This window comes from Cupressus sempervirens, chromosome 1 (assembly GCF_028749045.1).
Source record: "Cupressus sempervirens isolate cs-2001-9-10 chromosome 1, ASM2874904v1, whole genome shotgun sequence".
NCBI lineage: Eukaryota > Viridiplantae > Streptophyta > Pinopsida > Cupressales > Cupressaceae > Cupressus > Cupressus sempervirens.
Genome location: NC_143118.1, coordinates 614828682 through 614853107, shown reverse-complemented (window position 1 = coordinate 614853107; position 24426 = coordinate 614828682).

The following is a 24426-nucleotide window of genomic DNA, read 5'->3' as shown; positions in this document are numbered from 1 at the left end:
TGGGCACATTATCATTGTAGAGGGAGTTCATAGGATCCTAACAAGGTCCATGCTTTACTGGATTAGCCTACATCAGAGAACCTGACACAATGTAGATGTTTCATTGGGTTGTGTGCATTCTACCTCAGATTTGTGGTAGGATTCTTTTGACATGCAGCTCCCCTTACTAATTTGATCCGTAAGGGTGCATTTGAGTGGATTGCTTAGGCACATGAGTTCTTTGAGAAGTTTCAAACAAATTATGATATCATACCTAGTATTAGCCTTGTTGGACATTACGAGGCCATTTGAGTTGCATTGTGATGCCTTAGGTGAGGGCATTGGTGTTGTTATTTCCTAGAATCACCATCCCATTGGATTTGAGAGAAGGAAGCTTAGGGGCCTTGAGGGATCACTTAGTTTGTATGACAAGGAGATGTTGGCCATCATGCATGCCTTGGCCAAATTCAGGCAGTACTTGGTAGCGAATTCTATATTAAAACAAATCACAATAGCCTAAAGCATTTCCTTAGACAATGGGATCTTAATAAGGCAACAAAATTGGGTCAAAAAGTTAGTGTTATGATTTTGATATTTCCCACATTAAGGGTACACATAATATAGTAGTTGATGCTCTCTTATGAAGACCCCATTTCTGTATGATTACAAAGATAGCAGAGGATTGGAGACACTTGATCATCAAGATGTATGTCAGGGATTCGTAGGTAGTCGATATTGTTGATGATAGCATATAGGACAGCAGTATACCCTTGCAAATGAGTTGATCATTTACAACACGAGGGTTTATTTGGTCTCAAGATTAGGTGTCAGACAAATCATATTGTGGGGCTTTCACAATTCTCCATTGGCTAGACAACCTGGGTTCTTTAAGACCTATAGGCAAATTTGGGAGAGGTCCACATGGAAGGGCCTAAAGTTATGTGTGCAATAGTATGTTAGAGAGTGCTCTGTTTCTCAGTAGAACAAACCAGAGTATACCTATCCAGTGGGGTTTTTGTAGCCACTTTCCATTCCTGAGTGGAAGTGAGAATGTTTATCCATAGAATTTATTGTGGGCTTGCCATAAGCCTAAGGCAAAGATTGCATCTATGTGGTGGTGGATTGCCTCACCAAATATGCACACTTCTTTCCCATCACCACTACTTTTACAACTGCACAGATTGCAAAGTTGTTTTGGGAGGTGTTCAAATGGCATGGTTTAGTGCAAAGCATTGTGAGTGACCATGATAGTTGTTTTATAAGGCACTTATGGCACGAGTTGTTCAATCTATGTGGGAAAAAGTTGACTCCAAGTACTAGTTACCACTCTCAGACTATCATGCCCCTTTTCTAGCCAGTGAATTTCGTTGTGCCATTAGCTCGTTTTGTCTTGGTCCCATGGGCAAACTAGGTTTTCCATGCAGTTGGAGTAGTTTTTGGCCTAGGTGATTTCAGTTGTGGGCTAATTGGGGTTATTTTAGTGGGGTTTCCAAACGCTTACTATTTTTAGTAAGTCAGCAAGCTCAGCATTCTTAGCATTTCACAATTGGACTAGGAGCGCATTGTTGAGACCTTTCCTGCGAGTTATCATGCATGCATATCCAAGTCCGTCTAGTTAGAGATTTTAATGCCTAAAGATTTAGCGAATTTATTATAAAGTGATTTATAACTTAAGTTCATAGTGTTAATGTCACTTTATTACCTATGGGCATTTTATTTCCTTAAGTGGGGAAAAATGTTATTTTAAAAAGGAAAGAAAGAAATAGAAAGGGGAATGCGAAGAGTCACTTGTTTGTGCTTAATAAGGGACGAAGGAGCTCATTTCATTACACTTGGTTTTTATCTGAATTTCACATTTCTATCTTGGAAAGTTATTCTTGAAAGCTTCACCTTTTAGCAAGTGAGAGGATAGAAACCCTCAAGCTTGGGCAGTGGACGAAAACCCATTGTCACTTGGAGAAAATGCGCATGTGTTTCAAATTATATTCCAGGTTCATCTTTTCTATTATCCAATCTTGATGTAGTTTCTGTATCTATGATTGGATTCTGGCTTATTTTATTTTAATAACTTAAATGAGACATGTATTTTCTGCTGGAGATTTAATGCAATAATATTTTGAGACTGCTTTATCAGGTTGTTCATTGGAGTTTGCTGGAAAAATCTGAAAATCATTCCATGCAATTGTTTGTTTAAAATTTATGAGTTTCTATAAAGTGTTTCAAAGCAAATATCCTGTTAGGCATATTACAGTGGTGTTAGAGCATTGAACTTTCCATCTTGTTGGGTATAGTCAAGGTAATAGGTTATGCAGTTCTATAATTGGGAATGCCTTCAGCAATGAACTTTAAGGAATATTAAAGGGGTTTATTACATACTTTTGCATGTATATTGGGAAGGAAAGAAACAAGAACTACCAATATTAACGACCTTTTAAAGGCTATATGACAGAATATATTTTATTAGTATGTCAGTCTAGGCTTATCAAGCATAATAATATTTCTGAGAGCCGTATAGTCCAAATTGTTTTTGAAATATTAAGCAGACAAAACAAGGGGGCTGGCCCTTACAAAACAAGTTGGCCAACTACCAGCAAATTACCAACCACACAAAAGATCACCCTCTAACATAGCTTAACACACCAAAAACAACATACGAAGGAGCATAATAACTACTAGGCATCCTACTAAGATAACCTATAACCATAATGCTTAAAAGTAAAGAACTTTTAAAAAAAGGCAACATTGCCTTAAAATTGACCAAGTCCAAGATCCACCAAAAAAACCAACACATAACTAGAAAGGAGCAAGGCACTAATTAGGCTTTCCATCAGCTTTCTCCTTGAGAATGATATTTGCCCAATCTTCCACCAGAAACTTGAAAAGCAACTTGGAGTCCTCTTGATTCAAATCCTCATCCTGGTTGTCCTTCAGCAAATGCAGGGTAGTAGCCGCCGCATGGGTCACCTTGATGGTTAACTTTGACAAAAGACCAAACCTATCCTCTAGGACCTGCATTTTCTCCCTCAACTCCTTTACCCGCAATTTTAGAGACTCCACAAATTCCTCCAGATTGCCACCCTACTTGCCCTTCTCCATGTACATGTTGTTTACTTGCAAAACTAGTGAGTTAGAAATAATTTTCCTTTAGGAATCACCCAAGCCAGGGAGGACATTGTCATAGGAGAGGGGGCCTTATCCACCGTCTTTGGGAACTAATCTTGCGTGAGGTCCACCATATTCATCATAATAGACGCAAAGATGTGAGTCACCTCCTTACTCTCCTTTTCCTCCCCTCTCGAACCCGACACAGAGGAACCCGAAATATCCACCTCCATATCTTCCTTTTCCGCTTTGTAATTCATCGTCTTCTCTTTCATCCTTTGCTTGGGGGGCGGGGGTGGGGGGCATTTCATCAGAATCTGACTCATCCTCCTTCTACAAGGTAGTGTTTCTTAGTTTCCTTTTAGCATTTGTTTTTGCCAATCTCCCAGACCTTCTTCTACCCCCTCGACATCCTCTCCCGAATCCACTAGGTTCTTCTCCTTCCCTTTCTCCAAATTCACCCTTTTCTCAAGTAGGGTTTTCTTTCTCTCCTTAGGGGATCCGCTAGGAGAGGGTTGGGGGGTAAGGGCCCTAGGGCCCGTAATTCTCAAAGGGACATGATGAGGGCACGGGTTGTGAAGAGTAGGGATATCAACCTCAACAATTCTAGGTGGTAACAGGGCCAAATGAAAATGGTATAGGCGAAACATCAAACCTTGGTGAAGGCTAGTGTAATTAGCACCCTTTTTCATTTTTTCCTTCACATCCGAAACTATGTCAACTAACTCATGCAACAAAAAGAAAGGAATGGAAAGGCTATCCCTATGTCTGAAATGGTTTAGGTGGGGAAAACGATAATAATAGCACACTCTATACCTCCCTTCGAGAGCGAGATACTTCATCAGCACTAGATACACCTCGTTCCAAGGTTGTAGAAGTTTTTCCCTTAGAAACCCTCCACGGTGGCAGATGGGTTTTTCTCCCTCCTGAAAGAAGCAGCTCAGGCTAGCCTCGTCCGCAACCCTCATCACTTTCTATCATTTCCTACCCTTCAGCGCAAGGCTTGTCGCCATAGCAATAACTTTCTCAAACACCTGGAACATGATGCCATTCACCGTCACCCTTCTATCCTTATAGGAATTCACAAATTGAAGCGAACAACTCTCGTCATAACCATTCATCGCCTCCATGAACGGGACCAGTCCCCCCTCCTTTAACATGTACTAGGTAAAGGGTTTTCGAGCACTGTCCTCAATCATCAAAGGTTCAATTCGCACTAGGCCTCCCCCCATTTCAATATTCTTCACAACGCTTCTCACACCCTTCAGAATTCTAGGCCAAGGACAAATTTTGAAATCACAATCACACTTATGCAAAAAAAGTTGCACAAAATAATGCCCATAAATGCCTTTAATGTCATGAATGCCTGTGTCATTTCGATCTTGTTACCACATGCCAACTGCCACTTCCCTATTCCACTCAGTCTCATCATCAACAAGAAACTGATGCCATTTGAAATTTGAATTATTTCTTGGCGTCTAGTACGAATTCATAATAAGGAAAATTATAAAAAATACACTTGAATCGTACTTCGATTTTCTTGCCCTCTTTAACCTCGGGTCTTTATTATTGGGAGTACCCTTTCCATAACTTCTCGCCATCTGTCTATGGTGGCTCGATCCCATCAGTCAACTAAGCATTGAGTTGTCACCATAATCAATATATCCATTCCAAGTAGACTCAATCATGGGTGGCTTTCTTTATTCATCAAACGTATTACCAAATTTGGTAACGCCCCAATCTCTTTCCAACAATGTAAGCCATGCATCCTTAGACCCGTCATCGCCATCGCGTCTATCACCGCATTCCCCTCCCGAAAAATATGATGTAGGTCATATCACTTCAAGATCGTTAATAAATGCCACACTTCTTCAATCACCCTTTTGATCGCCCAACCCGCTTTCATATTACCCTTCACTATGGCTATGATAACCTTCGACTCTCCTTCAATAATCACACACCTATCCCACACCAATTGTCAGTTTCCAGCCCCAAAGGAGAGCCATAGCCTCCGCAACGTTATTCGAAGCCTCCTAAATTACCAGCATAAGCCAACAACATTCTACCATTGCTATCTCTTACCATAACCCCTCCTGCCAACCCATCCCCTCTTGTAGCTCCATCAAAGTTTAGTTTAACCTAGCTATCCATTGGAGGGCACCATCTCGTCCTTGTTCATGCTAGCTGCTTTGAATTATCTACCTCCATGAATCCTTCCTCAAGCTTCCAGTTCCTGGTGATCCTCTATTCACCCAGCGTGGGGATAAACGGTTTCTGCCACTTGCAATCCTGCATGTTATCCACTATTTGCTTGACAATTAATCCTGTTACAATCTCCTCACTTCTTTCTTCATTTCTGAAGACCCTATTATTTCTTTCCTTCCAAATACCCCAACAAACATGGGGGGGGGGATCACATTCCATATCTGGATAAGTAGAGGGTGGTGGAATGGGCTCAACCAATTCACAGCAAATTGTTCTATCTCCATATGAAAAACCCACTCCACCTCCAACTTTTGGAGAATTCTTCCCCAAATATTATTTGAATAGCTACACTCCAGGAAAAGGTGGGGGATACTTTCTTCCTCTTTACAAAGATAGCATCTATTAGGTATTTGGAAGCCCCATTTTCTAAGGTTGTGAATCGTTAGAATCTTCCCATGCATGGTGACCCACCAGAAGATGTTGACTTTCGGAATCAATTAACTAAGCCAGATCTTCTGCCAACAATTAAGCACCATATCCTTCCCAAATATCATTCTATAAGCTGAACCAACTGAGAATTCCCCGGACGAAGTTGCCTTCCATATGAAAGCATCCTCCTGAGCCGCCCCTAGAATTCTGCACCCTTTAAGCAACTCTTCAAGATCCTCTACCAGGCTACCCCCATCCAAATATCTCAGAGGCAATTGTATCTTCCTCCTCCTGCCAGCCCCAATATAATCCTTCACCTTGTTTCCCATCATCGGCTAGAGATGATCCCTGAGGACACCAAATTTCAAATGGACCAACGGTTTACCATCCAGCCAAGTATCCTCCCAAAATCTAGCTTGGCTACCCTCTCTCACTAGCCATCTCACACCTTCCCTAAGAAGACTTCTATTTTTTATGATATTAACCCACATCCTAGACCCCGTAGGAAGATCATTCTCCCAAATACAATAGAAACATTTCATATTCCCCAAGTACTTCGCTTTGAGGATCTTACACCAACTAGCCTCATCCTTCGCCAGTTTCCATCCGACCTTATTAAGGAGAGAATTATTCAAGTCAGCAATTTTTCTGATTCCTAATCCTCCTTTACTCTTAGGTTTACACACAATATCCCAGCTCACTAGGTTCAGTCGGTTCTTTTCCTCCCCCCCGACCACAGGAAGTTTCGCTGGATTCTCTCTAGTTTCTCAGCCATAGCCTGAGTGATTTTGAATAGGGAAAGGAAGTAAATAGGGATACACTGAAGGGAGTATGCCAAAAGTTGGAGCTTCCCGCACTACTCAAGAGTTTACCCTTCCACCCAATCAACTTCTTCAGCATCTTTTCAAGAATAGTATTCCAAAACTAATTACTTACCTCTTTAACAGTCAATGGGAGCCCCAGATAAGTATTAGGAAGGAAGGTCGAATTGCATCCCAGAATACCAAGCACCCTCCTCTGGATTCAGGCTTCGTATTGAAGAACACCTTTCTTTTATCTAGACTAATTTTTTGGCCAGCCTTAGACACCAAAGAATCCCCATTTAGGAAAGTATCTAGACTGCATAAATCTCCAAGACATGTTTCCAGCCTCTAGCCTTAGACACCAAAGAATCCCCACTTAGGAAAGTATCATCCACAAATTTTTGTATAACCTTCGCCAGGAGGGAGGTGGCCGGTTTAATACCTTTGATCTATCCCCTTTCTGCCATTCTCAAGAATGCTCTTCCCAACACTTCAGCAACCATGATGAACAGATAAGGTGAAATAGGGTCCCCCTGTCTAAGGCCCCTTTCCACATTAAAGTTCCCCTAGGGTGAACCATTCACTAGCATTGAGTAGTTCACAGTCTCAATCATTGTCTTGATGATTTTAATAACTCTCTAATTGAAGCCAATCTTCTCCATGACTTCATACAGGAAGGACTAGCTGATCCTATCATAAGCTTTTGAAATATCTAGCTTTAAAGCCATACCCAAATTACCACTCTTATCCACGAGTGAAACACCTCATGCATGGTAATAGCAGCATCTTGGATCTGGTGACTGGGGACAAACCCATTCTGAGATTTACCAATGAATTTGTGAAGAAGCAGCTTCAAGCGGTTCACCAAGATCTTAGAGAAGATTTTATAGATTGTATTGCAGAGGCTAATAGGTTTGAAGTTAGCGAGAGCCACCGGATCCTTAATTTTTAGGGCCAGAACTATAAACGTTCTATTAATTCTTTTGAACATCTTCCTAGTCTTGAAGAAATCTCTCACGGCTCTAACCACATCAACTTTTATAACATCCCAGAAGTGTTGGAAGAAGGCCGGGGGAATCCATCAGGACTCAGAGATTTATAGGCCTGCATGGAGAAAACAACCCTACGCACTTCCTCCTTTGTGACTTGTTGAGAAAGATTTGCATTCTCCGCCGAAATCAGATTAGGCATGGAGTCAATCAGCCACTTCCTATCATCCCTATTGTATACTCTATACTCCTTATAAGCATTTTGGAAGTAACTACTCGCCCAGTTACCAATCTCCTCAATCTTTGTCAGTTTTTTGTTATGGTCATCCATCACAGAGTCAATCGTGTTTCTCCTTTTATGATTAGAGGAAGACCTATGAAAGAAAGTTGTATTCCTGTCCCCCAACTTCAGCCATAGGATTCTCGATCTTTGTTTCCAAAACATTTCCTCCCTATTCATTGTGTCTTTCCATATCCTCCTACATTTTCCCTCTTCCATTATCATATTTTTTGAGGCCAAACCATCCCCCATCACCTTTTGGAGATTCTCCAGCTTTCCTTCCACCCCCTTGATCTTAAAGATATCACCAAAGTATCTCTTATTCCAAGGCCGAACATTCCTTCTCACATTATCCAATTTAGCTGAGAGCTTGAACATTGCAGTGCCCTCAATATTTATATTCCACCACTCCTCTACACATTTTCTAAAGTATGGGTGAGATTGCCACATTAATTCATACCTAAAGGGCCTTGGCCCCCCTCTACGCCTCGTCTCTCCAATTGAAAAGGATAGGGGCATGATCCAAGACCGTTCTAGGCAGTCCCGTGAGAGTGGAAGAAATCAACTTGTTCCAACCATCCGGGACAAGGAGTCTATCAAGTTTGAATTAAATGAGGTCTTCCCCCTTCTTGTTATTCAACCATGTAAGCTTGACCCCTCTTAACTCTAAATCCATCAAGTCATTTGTATTTATAAATTCAGCCAAATCCTTCATTCTATCACTGAAATCAACCGCTCCTCCAGACTTCTCCAAGGGGTACAATGGAGAATTGAAATTGCCCATACAAAAGGAGTTCCTGGAATGTGACAGGAAGTCGGACAACTCCTCCCAGAGCCGACATCTTCCTTGTCTTGAGTTTGGGGCATACACATTAATGACATTCTAGATCTTCTCATCCTTCTTATGTTTATTAATAAAGTAGCACTTAGAACTATGAATAAATCTCCCTTTCCCAACACTAGGGTTCCAAAAGGTGGCCACTCCTCTCAAGGCTCCCTCCAGTTCACTATAACAATAACTAGCCCCTAACCAAATATAACCCGCAATATTATCCAAATTTGCCAAGGACATTTTAACTTTCTGAATTGGTAGGATATCTATCCTAGTATTAGTCAACTGTTGTTTAAGTGCAAACTGCTTCTGAGGGCTATTCAACCCCCTCATATTCCATGATAGGAAAATCATTTCCTACCCTTGGTCATAGCCTCCAGTGTTGGTTGACTGTCACTAGCCACCTCCCTTGCCATCTGCTTCGTCCTTTTGTTCTACTTCGTTGTCTTCACTTCCAGTTTCATCGCCTTCCCCACCTCCAGTTTCTTTGACACTCTGGTCTATCTTCTTTGGGTTTGCCATATTCCTTCATCTACTCCTCAAGGGCAGGCAAAGGCTGATGTAGAAGTTATCGTTAAGTCCACTAGCTTCGCTTCTATGGGGGATTCCTCACTCCAACCAAGCACACCGGCCACCTCTTTGTCTACCAACTCACTCCCCTTGTCTTAATCTCCTTGCACATTCCCTCTAACTCCCCACAAACCTCCTCAATCACCTTATTTTGCATGGGTTTTTTTAGAAGATCCTCAATTCCTTGCAGGAAGGGGAAAGGATCACCCCCATCAATGTCTACAGTCTCTCCTTCCTCCACCACACCCGAAGACTCTCCCACATCTAGAGGCCTCTCAATGAGCACAGAGAGCTCCTTAACACGTAGCCCTTCCCCATGAGTGTCAATGAGAAACTTTTTCGCCTCCTCATTACCCATCACTAGGATCTCCGTAGTTGCGGAGTCCTTTGTTACCCTCCCATCAACTTCCTCTTCCACCTTCTCAATAGGAGACTCCACTACTTCTTTCTCCCTCAATTTCTCTCCTCCAATTCTAGAAGGCTTACTATTCTTTTTACAGTCCACAATCACATGTCCAAACGTTGAGCAATTCTGGCAGAACAACCCCGCATTCTCATAAACTATAGGCTGGATCTTCTTCCCCAACTTAGAACTCAATACGATGGACTGGGGTAGTTTCACACCAATTGCTACATTCACGGTGAATCTTGCAAAAACCAGCCTAGACTTTTGAAGGGTAACCAAATCCGTAGCCACAAAATGCCCAAAGTAGTTCCCAATCGACTTGAGGATCCTTTCATCCCAAAACTCCAGGGGGAGGCTCGAGAGCCTTACCCAAAGCGGAGCCATCTTGTTCAACTCCTTCGCCGGGTCCAAGGCAAGGTGCCATTTAGCCACCATAAGGCTATGTTTACCATAGTACCATGACCCAACTAGAACCATTGTCATATCTTATGCCGACGTAAACTTGAAGCAGAAGAGACCCCCAGGCATCACCAAAACTACCACACTTCGTTTCACCTTCCACTTCTGACTCACCCATTTCCTGACCATCTTAATCGATGGGTGGGAGGTCACAAAATGTCCCACCAGACACAACCTTAGGTTAGCTAACACACTATCAACCAAGCTATCAAGGACAACAATCTCCAACTCCTCATCTCCACTGATCACCTTGGGGGCTTCCAGGGAGTATTGGGTCGATTTCTCCTCGCGGACCACATCCTTCCAACCTGGGCCCACGAGGGGTGAGCTTGCCACAATTTTCTCTAGGAGATCCCCAAATAATAGATCTAACACAACAAGGTCCCCACCCGTAGAGAACTCGGGACCCACCTCCACCCGGGTTCTCCCACTCGAGGTCAAAACTAGTTGCAGGTTAGGGCAAATCCCAAGGATCTGGCCCTCTTGAAGGGGGCCACCCCAACTCATCTGTAATGTCCCCTCTTTAGTTCGACATGGCATTGATCATGGATTTGCCTATTCCAGACTCTCGTAGGCAAATGGTGTGGAAAGAGAGTCAATTCTGCGGATCAGATAGTCATATCTTGCTCTTGAAGAAGTGTTAAGAGGTTATATTTTATCATTATGTGATATTGGGGCCCACATGTTATAATTTTAATTTGAGTTGCACTTTTTATTTTATAAAATTACTTTATTATAAAAAGTGCATTATAATGAGAAATTATAAAGGATGTTTCTAGAAGTTCTAGCAACTTCTTAGAAAGGTGAATAAATAGAGGGCTGGGCCTCTCATTTGGACATGCTTGGATTGGAGAACTCTTCTACTTCTTCATTGTGAAGACATTTGTGGACTTTGGATCTGCAAATTATTCGATCTTTGGGAACGAATCACTCCCTTGGATTGGCGACTTTGAGGGTGTGAAATATCACCTGAATTGTTGCATAATTGGAGTTGGTATTCAGCCATCTCATTGGAGCTTATTGAGAATTCGTTGTTAGGGTTTGTTTTTGGTTGGAATAAGGATTTCAGATTTGCCCTATCATTGGAGAAGCATTTGACAAGAGTTTGAAGACAGAATAAGTGCATTTTCAGAATTGGCAAAGCAGGGTTCGGAACCACATAATTGCTCATATCTCCTCAAACCCTTGGAGTTATTTTTTATGGTTTTACAGGGTTACTACCTAACCCTAGGCGCCCATTTTCCTTGCATTTGGGGGTCCCAAAACCCTAATATTATTTTATTTCAGCAGCCGTACAGGTACGGCCTGGTACGGCCCTGCTAGTTTGGGCAGCAGCAGCAAATTAAGGACAGTTTGGGGGTGCGGTTGGAGGTCTTCATCAACGATCTGCAGCAAAACGTGGTGTTCTTCCATAGTTCTTCAAACCAGGTTCTTGCATTCTGAAATATATGTCAATTTTTGGGTAAATTTGCTGTCATACAGTCATTGTAATAATCAGACCAGAATTGGTAATAAAATAATTTCAGAATTTATGGCATTGTAATTGAAATATAGTTCAATGGCTTTATATATATTGTAATTCTGTGATTATACTCTGAAAGTATCAAATCTGAAATTACCATATTCTGAATATTGTTACTGTTACACGCCAAGTGTTTGACAAAATTCCTAAGTTCAGTTTGAGGGTTTCTGTGGCCTTTATAGAGAGGGTCATTACATCATCGAAACTCAAACATCAAAAGAGAGAAAATTGCAGAGCGCTAAAAGTTTAAAGCTTACCACTAATTGTTATATGGATGAATTGTTGATGGGACTATACTGAATTCTTTTCTAGAATTAGTGTGTATCAGCTAATATCTTGTTGAATTTGAGATAAGTAGTAGGTCATATTGTACATGATTCCTCCCCAGTTTAGTAAGTGGGCACTTCCTTATAGTCCAAATTGTTATCAAACTTATCTTTTGGAAATATTTGTGTCCAGATAATGTAGAATAATTTGGGTCAGAATAAATAAATTGATGAAATGTTTTAGAAGCATGCAAGAGAAATATATCAACCAGATGTTCTCTTGTGGAAACTAGTTGAGAAAACATATATAACCTTGTCGCGACTTCATGTTAGTGTCAGATTTCCTAGTGTGAGCTTTACCATTCTCTATCAGTGGATATTCTAAAGCTTGGGAAAAAAAATGTATCATTTATTCCATGGTAGTGATTGTATTAAAATCTATCACCCACAATTCCAGACAAAGGCGGGAAAATAGTTCTAGACTATAATTTCATGTGGAGGCCAATCAGCTATAATGAACGTGAGGAACATGCAGATGATAGCATAATCTGCATTTCTGGAAAATTGTGGGCAATCTTCATTGTCATCCATTCACCTTGAGGGATACAAAACTTTGATTGTAGAATAAAATGAAAGCCACCTTGGGTATCTAGTTATTGTATTTTCTATTGGAAGCCTTTACAAAAGATTTGAAGCTTATATAGTGTTGTAGCAAGTCGGACGTCCAAGTGAATACCTCAATTACAAATTTGGAGACAACAATACCAGTTTTTTATTGGAGTTAACTATCATTGGATGCCAGCACTAGGTACAATTGCAAGGGGGCACTTTTTGGTTTCAGCTAACAAAGGAGAGATTTATGTTGGATCAACCTAAATGCAAGCAACAGAAGTTTAAAGATTGTTTTAGGATACACTAGTGTGTTGTTGGAATACAGATTTCTAGCAAAGATCAAGCATTATCTAGAAAAGAATAGTAGTACAAGGACAGTCACCTTCCTTATCAGACAAAAGAAAGGCAATTCAATTCAGTCTTTAAGGTTTGTTAACTCCTTGAGACATGTTAGTGTCCATGCAAGAGTTATGATAGATATTGAACAAAAAACTCAAAATTTCTAAGGTTGGCTAGAACAGGGATTTCTACAGTGTTTAGTTTGAGTAGTATGTAGCCATGAGGAAGATACATGGCCTAGACAAAATCAAGAAGGATGTAATGTTCCCGTTATAAAATAAATAAATTATCAAACTATTGTTAATGGATCGATTGATTTAATATATCTCGGACCCATTTTTTTTTTTATTTCCGTAGTTTGTGTCGCCATCAGCTTTCTTTGTACACCCTTGAAAAGTTTCCCAATGGGTATTTAAGCACGGTTTGTAGGTAGTCTTTAGGTATGCATTTTATTTGGATTATTTCTTTATACTGCGAACTCCTATTGAGGTTCTGGATTGTTCGACATTTCGCAAGTGAAAGATATTCCCTATTTGGCTTGTGCAGTTTCGGTGGGAGTCAAACCTCACCCTATTCTGTTGTTGCATGTATTACTTCGCTCAAATCTGGCAAATTGGAGCACCATCCTTTGGCAAATACTATTTAAGGTTATTTGTGTTCTAATCTCCATTATTGTTTGGTTCGATCTGAGAATTTGTGATCTTTAAGTTATAGTGGCATCTTGAGACTTTTCCCCTCCATCCGTACTTGGTCTACATTCCACACATTGCTTCCCTCTGACGCCATACGACCAACATTAGGTACGACCATCCTACATTCATCTCCGTACTGCACTTTCTTGTGCCATACAGCCTACTACCTCCACTCGTACGAACTAAAGAAATATCTTGTCGTATGGCCTACACCTTCCACCGTATGGAAGACAACACACTGTACGACCCTCTTTGGTGACATCGTACGACCTTTCTAGTCACACTGTACGACCCTTTTGGTGACACCGTACGACCTTTCTATGCATTGTCCTGGCACCATACGGACATCTTGGGCACCATAAACCATACGTCCCCTCCTCTCTCCACCATACCTCCATCTGCACTGCACGGGTGTCTTGGCCACACCGTATGAGCTTCTGAGCTCATCTCTATCATTCATCCAACCCTTCCGTACTTGGGAACATTACAGTGGTATCAAAGCGCTTCGATCCTAGCAGCCTATGAACAGTGAATGAGAGTTTATAGCTAGAACAGAAGGACACATTCCGTCGATCGAATGGTTGCCGAACCGGAACCGACAGCTGCCGAACTCGTGGCACTACTGAGGGAACTTGCTAGGAATCAGGCACAAATCACTGATACTCAGCGACTCATGGAAGAGACTCTTAAGAAGTTGGTGGACAATAAAATATCCGAAGAACAAAATGGTCACAGTGCGGACTCGATGTCAGGTAAATCAAATCCTCATCCAACAGGCTCTCGAACTTCCATGCCATTTTTCCCCCGCGGACGGAGGCACAACACGGAGGGAAACAACCAACCTTTGAAGAGATGTAAGAACAACTGAGAGAAGACAAGAAGAATGCAAATTTTGATGAAGATATATCCTACAAAGATTACGCAGATCTCAGAATGAGATATTCAGGAGGCAGAAACCAAGGATATTTTAGTGATGATCTCAGAAGAAAGCTAAGTAAAGTAAATCTGTCTCCATTTGATGGATCCGGATCCATATCTGCGCAAACATGGGTAATGAAGGTTGATACTTCCAGCTGAATCCTATGCCAGAAGAAGCAATCAAATTTGTGGCGCTGCACTTGAAGGGAGTTGCGCATGAATGGCGGCATCACAACACCATCACATTAGTGCATGACTAAATAAATACTTATGTTTCAACTACAAGGGACCTTGGGAACCTGGCCACAGATGCCTCAGAAAAAGAAAATACACTACATTGAGGTCGTGTCCGATGATGAGGACAAATAGGAAGAAACACTCACCGAAGACAGCTAACATCACGATTGTTTACCGTACAAGTAAAGAAATCAACACATACAGATAATAATAGCAGAATAGCAGAATTATATTCGCAATAGTAGATGAATGATGATTTACAATGATCTCGGACGGGATATAAATACTACCGCCGAACTTTCCTGAAGGAGTCCGTCAGCCACCATTATTCTATCCGCTACAAACTATTTACCGCTAGACCGTCGGCTACAAAAACACTGTCGGAGCCATCCAGTCGGCTAACACCATCCCCCCAAAAAAAAAGTTGTCTCCTGACGACTCACAAAATTAGGAGAACTTACAGACTACAGAAAATCTAGAGAGAAGGGGGCGTCCTAGAAGTGTGGTGTTGGTGACGTAACTCATACACCTGTTCTGTCCTGATGCGGAGATCTGTCTGGATCTGAGAGTTGACTTCGATGGCCTCCTTTAGAAGAAGTGCCGCGTCCATGGCCTGCGTCCTGGCTAACTGCATCTCGTGCTCAGCCGCATCCTTATCTCGAACCGCTGCCTCTGTACTTTGCTTAACCAAGTCCTTCTCCTGCACCGCGGCTGCCAAATCTGCTAGTAGTGCTGCCCACTCGGTGGCCCATGCTGCCTGCTGGTCGGCCAAGTTGGTGGCTAGTTTCTGTCTAGCCTCAGTCTCAGCTGCCAATGATCGCTCTGCCGCAACCCTGTTTGCCTCCGCACGCTGAAGACCGTAGTAAACATCTTTGTACAGTCCCACAACCTCATGTGCCAGCTTCATCATAGGAGTGTCAATGGGTCCCAATTCCGGCTCCGTGGCCCAATCGGCCAGCATCTCAACTGTCTCCATTGCCGGCCAGCCCCTGTCTATAAAGAAAGTCTCGAATCGCCGAGGACAAATCCCACGGATATATGCTCTGATCAAGTGCCACTCCCTCTGTCGAGTCAGGGCCTGAATTGCCACATCGTGGCCCTTCTTCAATGCAGATTTCATAGTCCTGAGGTAATCCCGACACTTGTCCTCGTCTGACCCATAGTCCTCCTTGGCGAAGGCCTCCAATGACCATTCTGCATCATTGTTTCCCTCCTCGTCAGCGGGAGCCATGCCCACATCCGGTGCTGCCGTCTGTGTTGTTGGTGCAACCACGGCATGTGGCATTCCCTCCTCCTGAATCTGAGGCTGGGGTTCCGCTGGCCATGTTTCTGAATGCCTAGGAGACTGAATGGAGGGACCCCGCTTCGTCGGAGTGAGTCGGAACTGCTGCCTCAGAAACTCACTAGCTCTATCCATCACCTCCGATTGGTCGACCCGCGCAAGCTCCATGTTCATCTCCGGTACTGGCTGTGCCAACTCGGCCTCTGCTACAAAAGATGATGAAACAGTGACCACTACATCACAATCAATGACCTCCAACCGAACCTGCGGCTCAGACTGTGGTAGTGGTGACTGTGCAACAGTGACATCCGCTGGTGTAACTGGAATCACCTCCGCTACAGCCGTCGGTTGGGGCTCGGCAATTATCCGTGGAACGGCATCCGTTACTGCGTGTGGAACCACCTCCGCCACTGTCTGTGGGACATCTGCCTCTACTGAAGGAGTCATAAGAACCGGGGCATGGCGCTGACCAAAAGCCGGAATGACCGTCGAAGAGGTAGTCAATTGTGCTGAAGTTGACAGCTGAGGCGGGGTAAAGAATGTGGGCCCACTACCTGCTGTCTCACCGTCAACTTCAGCCGATGTGCTCTCCTCTTCTTCTACAGATTCAACCCCGTCACTCATCGAAGTGCCCTCCCGTCCGCTATCTGTCTCTCCGGGAGGGGCCAATTCGCGGAGTACTTTCTTGTGGCCAGCTGCTGACCCTCCTGTATCTAGGTGTCGCCAGTAGAATATGGGAGGCTCCCCGTCTGCCAACTTGCCCCGTGGAGGAGCCTCAAAGCCATCCATTGGGATCTGGTGAGCTGCTGCCTCTAGAAACAACCCGATGGCATGGTGCGGCATGAAAAATGTTCGGTGCTGGAGCGTCATGAATTCTTCCATCCTGTCGGCAAGCACTGAGGCCCAATCATATACCACTCCTTGCGTGATCCCATTCATAAACACAATCTGCGGCAATGCGATATCTGAAGCTCGGGTGGCACCTGTCAACCTGCTCTTGATGACGTCCATGATACAACGCCAATGACCCTCTCGAATAAAGTCCCTGCGAAGCCCTCTACACCTTGTCCCCTGGACTGTTGCCTCCCTCTCCATGGGTGTAAGGTCCCTGCATACTAGAGCTATCCAATGCTCCTTCCGTTCTTGTGACAGTTTGTGATTCTTTATTTCCACTTTCTTCTCGCCAGGACTAGAAATGCCGAAGACCCTGGTGAAATCTCTTGGTTTAAAGGACACCGTCATTCACTGCTTTTTGCACAAGAATGTACTTGTTCTGCTCTGGACACTATATGTCTCTATCATGGTGTGCAATACTGATTCGAACATCCGAATGGAAAAGATGGGAAGTTGAATAGCCCAATGTACCTGTGCCCGTATCAAAATCTGTTTAATCTGGTCTGCCTTCGGGGTCTCTTGCCACCACTTCCGGCATTCGCTTCCACTAAGACTCTCAAACTGGACGGTGAGATAAGTGATTTCTTCCTTGGTCTTCTGTTTCTTGCTACTGGAACCGGAGGGGCCTGCAACTCGAATTCCCGACGCCAAAACTCTTGAATGCTTCTCCATATTTGCTACCAACTGACTCTTCCACAGCTTCCGCTTGCCCGTTGACTCCATGCAGAAAAATGGTTTATTCCTCCTATTGCATGCGAGCTGAACCAATGAAGTGCTAGCTAAATAACCATCTGCGCAGTACCATCCATGGAAGGGAAAAAACGAGCCGCGGAAAAGCTTCACACCACGCACCGGCTATTTAAATTTCCCACGGAGAAACTGAGACGGAGGAGGTTGAAGTTTCTTAACCCGCGGCCCCTGTGGTGGAGACGTGATGGCTTGAGAGCCCGTGGGACTTTATCTTCTTCTCCCGCGGACCATTAGTTTCAATTCCTCTCTCTTCCTTCGTGATCAAATTTTCGCTGACCGCCACTACCCACTCATAAACTTCTACGCACTTTTGTAAGAAGAACTGAATGAGACAACCCCCTCAATTGAAGACGCCCTTATCTGCCTGTGTGAAACTAGAGCTTGACAAAAACCAATTTCCAACTGTGCGTCAAAGAATTTCCATACCCTATTTCATGGCTTTGAATTTACCGTTGGCTTGGAGATCACTTGTTTGCTGCATTTGCTTAAAAATTTCCAAAGCTGAACCCTGCAAATCTGACAATGATTGCGTCCCCTGAGACAACATTTGCTTTAGGCGTTTCTTCAGCGGAAGCTTTTCCGTCTTCTCAAATGCCCACGGAGCTTTATTTCTTCGCGGAAGGTGTTACCCGCGGGGCCTCCGGCAGGTGTTTCCCACGGGACCTCCGGCAGGTGTTGCCCTCGGGGCCTTTCCGCGGCTTTTTTTTTAAAATTTTTTTTAAAATTTTTTTTTTCAATTCCTCAAATAACAGGTACCTAGGGCATCTTTGGACGCCGCTGCCGCCAGAGAGTGTTGTACTGATGACAAGGAAAGATTCAACGACGACGAGAACTTCCTTACACGATATGGTTTCAACTTGGATCCATTAACTGGCTGAGCTATCTCCTGTCCGTCCAAGGTTGCCAATTTCATTGCCCCAGTGTCGCCAATTTCTCGGATCTGATATGGTCCAACCCATCGCACTTTGAATTTGCTCGGCTTGATTTCATTACGGCCGTCATACTTCAGTACTAACTGTCCTGGCTGAAATCTGCTACGTTTCAGATGCTTATCATGCTAGAGTTTCTGTCTGTTCTGCGCCACTTCTGTTGCCCACTGTGCCAACAACCGTTTCTCCTCCAGTTTATTCAAATTATTCAATCGCTCTTGTAGGCTTCTGTCATCATTCAGTTTGTTTTCCAACGCTATTCGGAGACTTGGAATCACGAATTCTGCGGGGACCACTGCTTCCTGTCCAAACATTAACTGGAATGGTGTGTGTCCGGTCGTCACTTTGTATGCCGTGTGGTACGCCCAGAGGGCAGCAGGTAAGTTCTCTTCCCAATCCGCACCTTCCACCGCGCAGGATTTGTAGATGATGGATACTAGAATTTTATTGGTGGCCTCTGCCTGCCCGTTTGCTCTTGGATAGTATGGAGTCGACAGTGAATGATAAATCTTGAACTGAGTGGTGAGCAGTTGAATAACATGATTAACAAAATGACCTCCCCTATCACTTGTTAATTGTAATGGGATTCCATACCTTGTGATGATCTGTTCATAAATAAATTTCGCGGTACTGACGATCGAGTTATCTGGTAGCGCACGGGCCTCCACCCACTTGGTCAGGTACTCCGTTGCAACAATGATGTAGCGACACCGTCGGGTCTTGCTCACCCTCAGTGGTCCAATGAAATCTAGTCCCCATCGCTCAAAAAGTTCCTGTGCATGAGAGGGTTGAAGTGGCATGAAATCTCTCTTCAGCGGCTTCCCAATCCGTTGGCAAGTGTCACATCCGACGACCCATTCCGGTGCATCATCGTACACCATCGGCCACCAGAGTCCTGCGAGCAATATCTTCCGTGCAGTGGTGTCAGGCCCCATGTGTCCTCTTGCGGGACCCTCATGTGCTTCTTTTAAAACCTGCAGTATCTCTTCTTCCAACACATACCGTCGAAGAATATGATCCGGCCCCATTTTGTAGAGCAACCCATTGATTAATTGAAATGTACGACTCCTAATTATCAACTTGCGCCTATCATTTGGTGACATCCCCGTGGGAAACTGTCCTATTGAGAGGTATTCACCAATATTCTTGTACCACTCCGGCAGCACCCCAATCTGAAACAGCTGTGCGTCAGGGAAGTTGTCATTTACACCATCCGCTGGTTCCCCTGTTTTGATCCGTGACAGGTGGTCGGCACTGACGTGTTTCTTTCCTGGCCGGACAATGATTTTGAAAGTAAATTCCTGCAACAGTAGCAACCATCGGCTGATCCTCCCTTGGATGACGGGTTTGTTAATCATGTACAACAGGGCCTGGTGATCAACATAAAACACAAACGGTGTAGCAAGAAAATAATGGCGGAATTTTTGTACAGCATAAACCATTCCCAAAGCTTCTCTTTCAGTCGTGCTATAGTTCTGCTCGGCCTTTGATAGCAATCGGCTGGCAAAGTATATTGGATGATCCAATCCGTGATTACCAGTCTATGCCAGGGTTGCGCCGATCGCATAATTGGAGGCATCCACATGAACATGAAATTCTTTATTCCAATCCGGATATGCTAGGATGGGTGCCGTAGCCAGTCGTACCTTTAGCCCTTCAAATGCCTCATCCTGCTCTTTCTCCCATCTAAATGCTTCTTCCTTGCACGTTAGCTTATCTAACGGCTGGGACACCTTGGCAAAAGTTTTAATAAATCTACGATAATAACCTATATGTCTGAGAAAAGATTTTACCTCCGTGACATTAGTAGATGGTTGCATTTCTAGAATGACTCTCACCTTGTCGGGATCCGTCTTTAATCCTTCCTTATAGACAATGTGTTCGAGCAGTCTGCCGTGTGGAACCATGAATCGGCACTTCTTGGGGTTCAATGCTAGCCGAGCCCTGCGACATCTCTCCATACACTCACCAAGTGCTGCCAGGTGTCCGTCCTCTGTGCTAAATATTGACCAATCATCCAAGAAGGCCTTGAAATTTCCCACAGACATCTTGTCGAAGATATGCAGTATAATCCGCTGGAATGTGGCCGGTGCATTACACAACCTAAAAGGCATCCGATTGTACACGTAGATCCCATCTTCAACAACAAACGTCGTCTTCAACTTATCTTCCTCCACTATAGAAATCTGATTATATCCGGAGAACCCGTCCATAAAAGAGTAGATTTCATGTCCCGCGACCTCCTCCAGAATGCTATCTGTGAATGGAATCGGAAAAGGATATTTGATTGTTACTGCATTCAGGCATCTGAAATCAACACATCCGGATCTGAATAGTATCCTTCTTCAAGGAAATGACTATTGGTGACACCCATTCGCTGGTCTGTACCTTGAAGATAATGCCAGCGTCCAGCATTCGGTTGATTTCCTCCGTAACGCGTGCGACATAGTTCTTATTCATCCTGTAGGGTCGCTTCCGTACAGGTACAGCTTCGTCCACCAGCGGAATGCGGTGCACACACAATTCTGGCGGTACTCCTTTGAGGTCCTTGTATGTCCATGCAAACACATCCTTGTAGTCCATAAATATCTTGAATGCCGCAGCCTTCAGTACTGGATCCCAACTATCTCCGACTAGTATGTTCTTCGGCTCTGCCTCGTCCCCCAAATTCATTGTTTGAAGTGGAGCTTCGTTGTACTTAATTGTCTGTCCTTTACTGAATGCATGGGCGGGTGTAACATCCAACGGTGCCTCCCCCTCCTTTACTTCAGTAAACTCCTTTGGATATTCGTTCTCAATTGACAGAACATTACAGCTGTGAAATAATTCATAGTCCCCCATTTGCTAGTGATAGAGACCGTTGACGGAATCCAAGTCGTCATCCGTTGTTCCTCCGTCCAATCGGAGGACACCCTCCTGATCCGGTTCCATCTGTCGTCTACCTTCATCGTCCTCTCCGTCAAAATCTGATGACAGAGCCTCTTCCCCTACCATTTGGGTATGCAGATCAATGACGAATCGGCGGCCTTTACTTTCCAGTGATAAAGTGTTCTTCTTCCAGTCGTGTCGAGCTCTTGCTTCGATAAGCCACCCGCGGCCCAAGATGGCATCATATCCTTTCCTTTTCAATGGAATCACCACAAAATCCATGAGGAACGGCTGGGTGTCAATGGTTACCGGCTGTGCCATGAGGATACCCAGTGGTTTAATTCCATGTTGATCGGCGGTTAGTAGCTGAAACCTTGGAGGCCACAATGTCGGCTGTCCAAGTTTCCTCCAAGTTTCTTTTGGCAATACATTTACGCAGGACCCTCCATCCACTATGGTATCTGTGAGAACATGTCCAAGTATCCCCATCTCGACAACTGCAGGATGCCGTCCAGATGTCAGTGCCAACAACATCTGATCTTCTCCTCCGGCAACAATTTCCTTTTCTTTCCGTCGACTCGATTCTCCCGGTAACTTTCCCTTCTGCAGGCTCGATTCCCCTGCCATATTTGAGAGAGCAGAACGAAGTTGGGGCATGGTGAGAAGCAAATCACTTACCTTTACTTGCACCTCCGTTTGCAAAATTTGTCGTACTATGTTTTGTTCTGCGGAATTTCTTGCTGAAGTGGCGGCGGTGTCCGGAGGAGTCACTCCAATCACCATAGGTGTACCAATTGACTTAGACTCATCCATCCCAAATGTCTTCAAGATTTCTTTCACATACTTTGACTAAGTCACATATATATCTTTATTTGTTTGGTAGACTTGTAGGCCAATGAAATTTATCTCACCAAACCTAGACATCTCAAATTCTGTACTCATTTGATCAACAAATGTTTTACACAACATGTCATTTCTTCCAAATATAATGTCACCCACAAATATTTCAGCAATCAACACCATACTTTCAGATTCACATTTTAAATATAGATTATTGTTTTCACTTGTCCTAGAAAATCCAATCTTAATCAAATAAGAATGTAACCTTACATAACTTGTTCTCAGTGCTTGCTTCAATCCATATAATGCCTTATTCAACTTGCAAACCATGTTAATTTAATCAGGTTCAATAAATCCTTCTTGTTGTTCAATATATACTTCTTCCTCAAGTATTCCATTCAGAAATGCAGATTTGACATCCATTTGATATACTTTGGATTTCTTGTACGTAGCATAAGCCAACAATGTTCTTACTCCTAATTTCACCACAGGTGCAAAAGTTTCACTATAGTCTATTCCTGCTTCTTATGCATAACCTTTGCAACCCAATCTTGACTTGTTGCTGACCACTTCTCCATTCTCATTCAGCTTGTTTCTGAAAATCCATTTGGTTCCAATCACATTTTTGTTAGCAAGTCTTGGTATTAATGTCTGTGTTGTTTTTCTCAATTTGATCAATCTCCTCATTCATAGCATTTATCCATATTCACTATCCAATATAGCCTTTATTGTTCTTAGTTCAAAATTAGCAATCAAATAAGTATTATCTCTTAACTTACTTCTTGTTTGTACTCTTGCACTTTTGTCTCCAATTATCTGTTCAGGTGAATGATTCTTTCTTTCATGCTCTTGAGAGATATGCTTGTCTTTTATGCCTCCCAATGACCTCCTGCGGCATTTTCTTGGAACGCGACTATCTTTCCATCACATCCATGTCTATGCATCTTTTTTCCCGTGATCACCAATGGCTTCTGTGACCTACATAAGGGTGGGTGATTGTGCGTTGGTTGGCATTGTGCATCGTCTTCTTCTTTCAGCGACTTCTGAGGGTTACGGGTCACAATCTTCTTGTTCTGGTTTCAAAGGGGTTACAGGTTACTAGTATATGTGGAATCTGGCAAACATCTAATGGCCCTTGCTGCTCCATCTTCCTTCCCAACTACATGCGGGATCCTACTACAGTTACAGTTATCTGTATTTATGACTACGGTGGCTACTCTCTTTCCCATGTGTGTGTGATCCTAGTGATTTTCTTTCCCGTGCGTCATCTTGTCGGGTCTGGGTGCTACAATTTTACGGGGCTTTTTCTACATGCGGCTTCTTTTCTCTACCAAACTTGGTTGTGCCTACTGTTGCAGTCAAAGATAAAGGACACCTGTGCTCGGGTTTCTTTGGTGATCTCTCTGATCTCTCTGTTACATCCAAAGGTTTAAGGGTTCTTTGTCGACTGTTACAATGACCACAGGAGATAACTTCCCTCCCTAGATTCAAACTCTGACATATCAGAGATTATGCAATAGAGTGCTTAAGCTAGAGACTGACAACACCATGCTGAGAGAATAGGTTGTTGCTTTGATAGCGGAACTTTCAAACCTCAAACAGTCAATAGAATTGAACACCTCAAATATCAAACATTTTTCAAACACCTTCATCTTTGAAACAAGGCTGAAATCCAATCTTGAGGTTGTTATTGAACAACTAGACAGGCTGGATAAAATCAAGGAACAACAAACCGAAATGGCTACAATACACTCTTCTCTGATTGCGGAAACCAAACAAAAAGTGAAATCATGGGCTTCGCTTTACACTAACACGGATACTACTACACCCAGGCTAAGTATAGACAAGATTGTCCAGGGTAAGATTGATGATGAGCATGTGCAGCGTGCACATGAGCTCAACCTACGTGTTCGAGGTCTCTCACCCACTCTCGATCCTATTGTTGTAGGGCATTCTTTTCTCTTAGACCACCTCAGTATTTTCAATATTACTTTGGACAAGTGTTGGTTTGGTATGGGAGATATCCTTTTCATTAGATTCTTCTCTTTTTCAAATAGGCTTCATGCCCTTAGAGCGAAGAGAAAGTTGTTTTCTCTCCCCTCTAAAATTTATCTTGATGAAGATCTTACTAAGGCACAGGTTACAAAGCTCAAACATGCTCGGGGAATTGTGGCAGATGCTAGGCAGGCTGGAAAATGGGTTGTTATTAGGAATCTTAGAGTT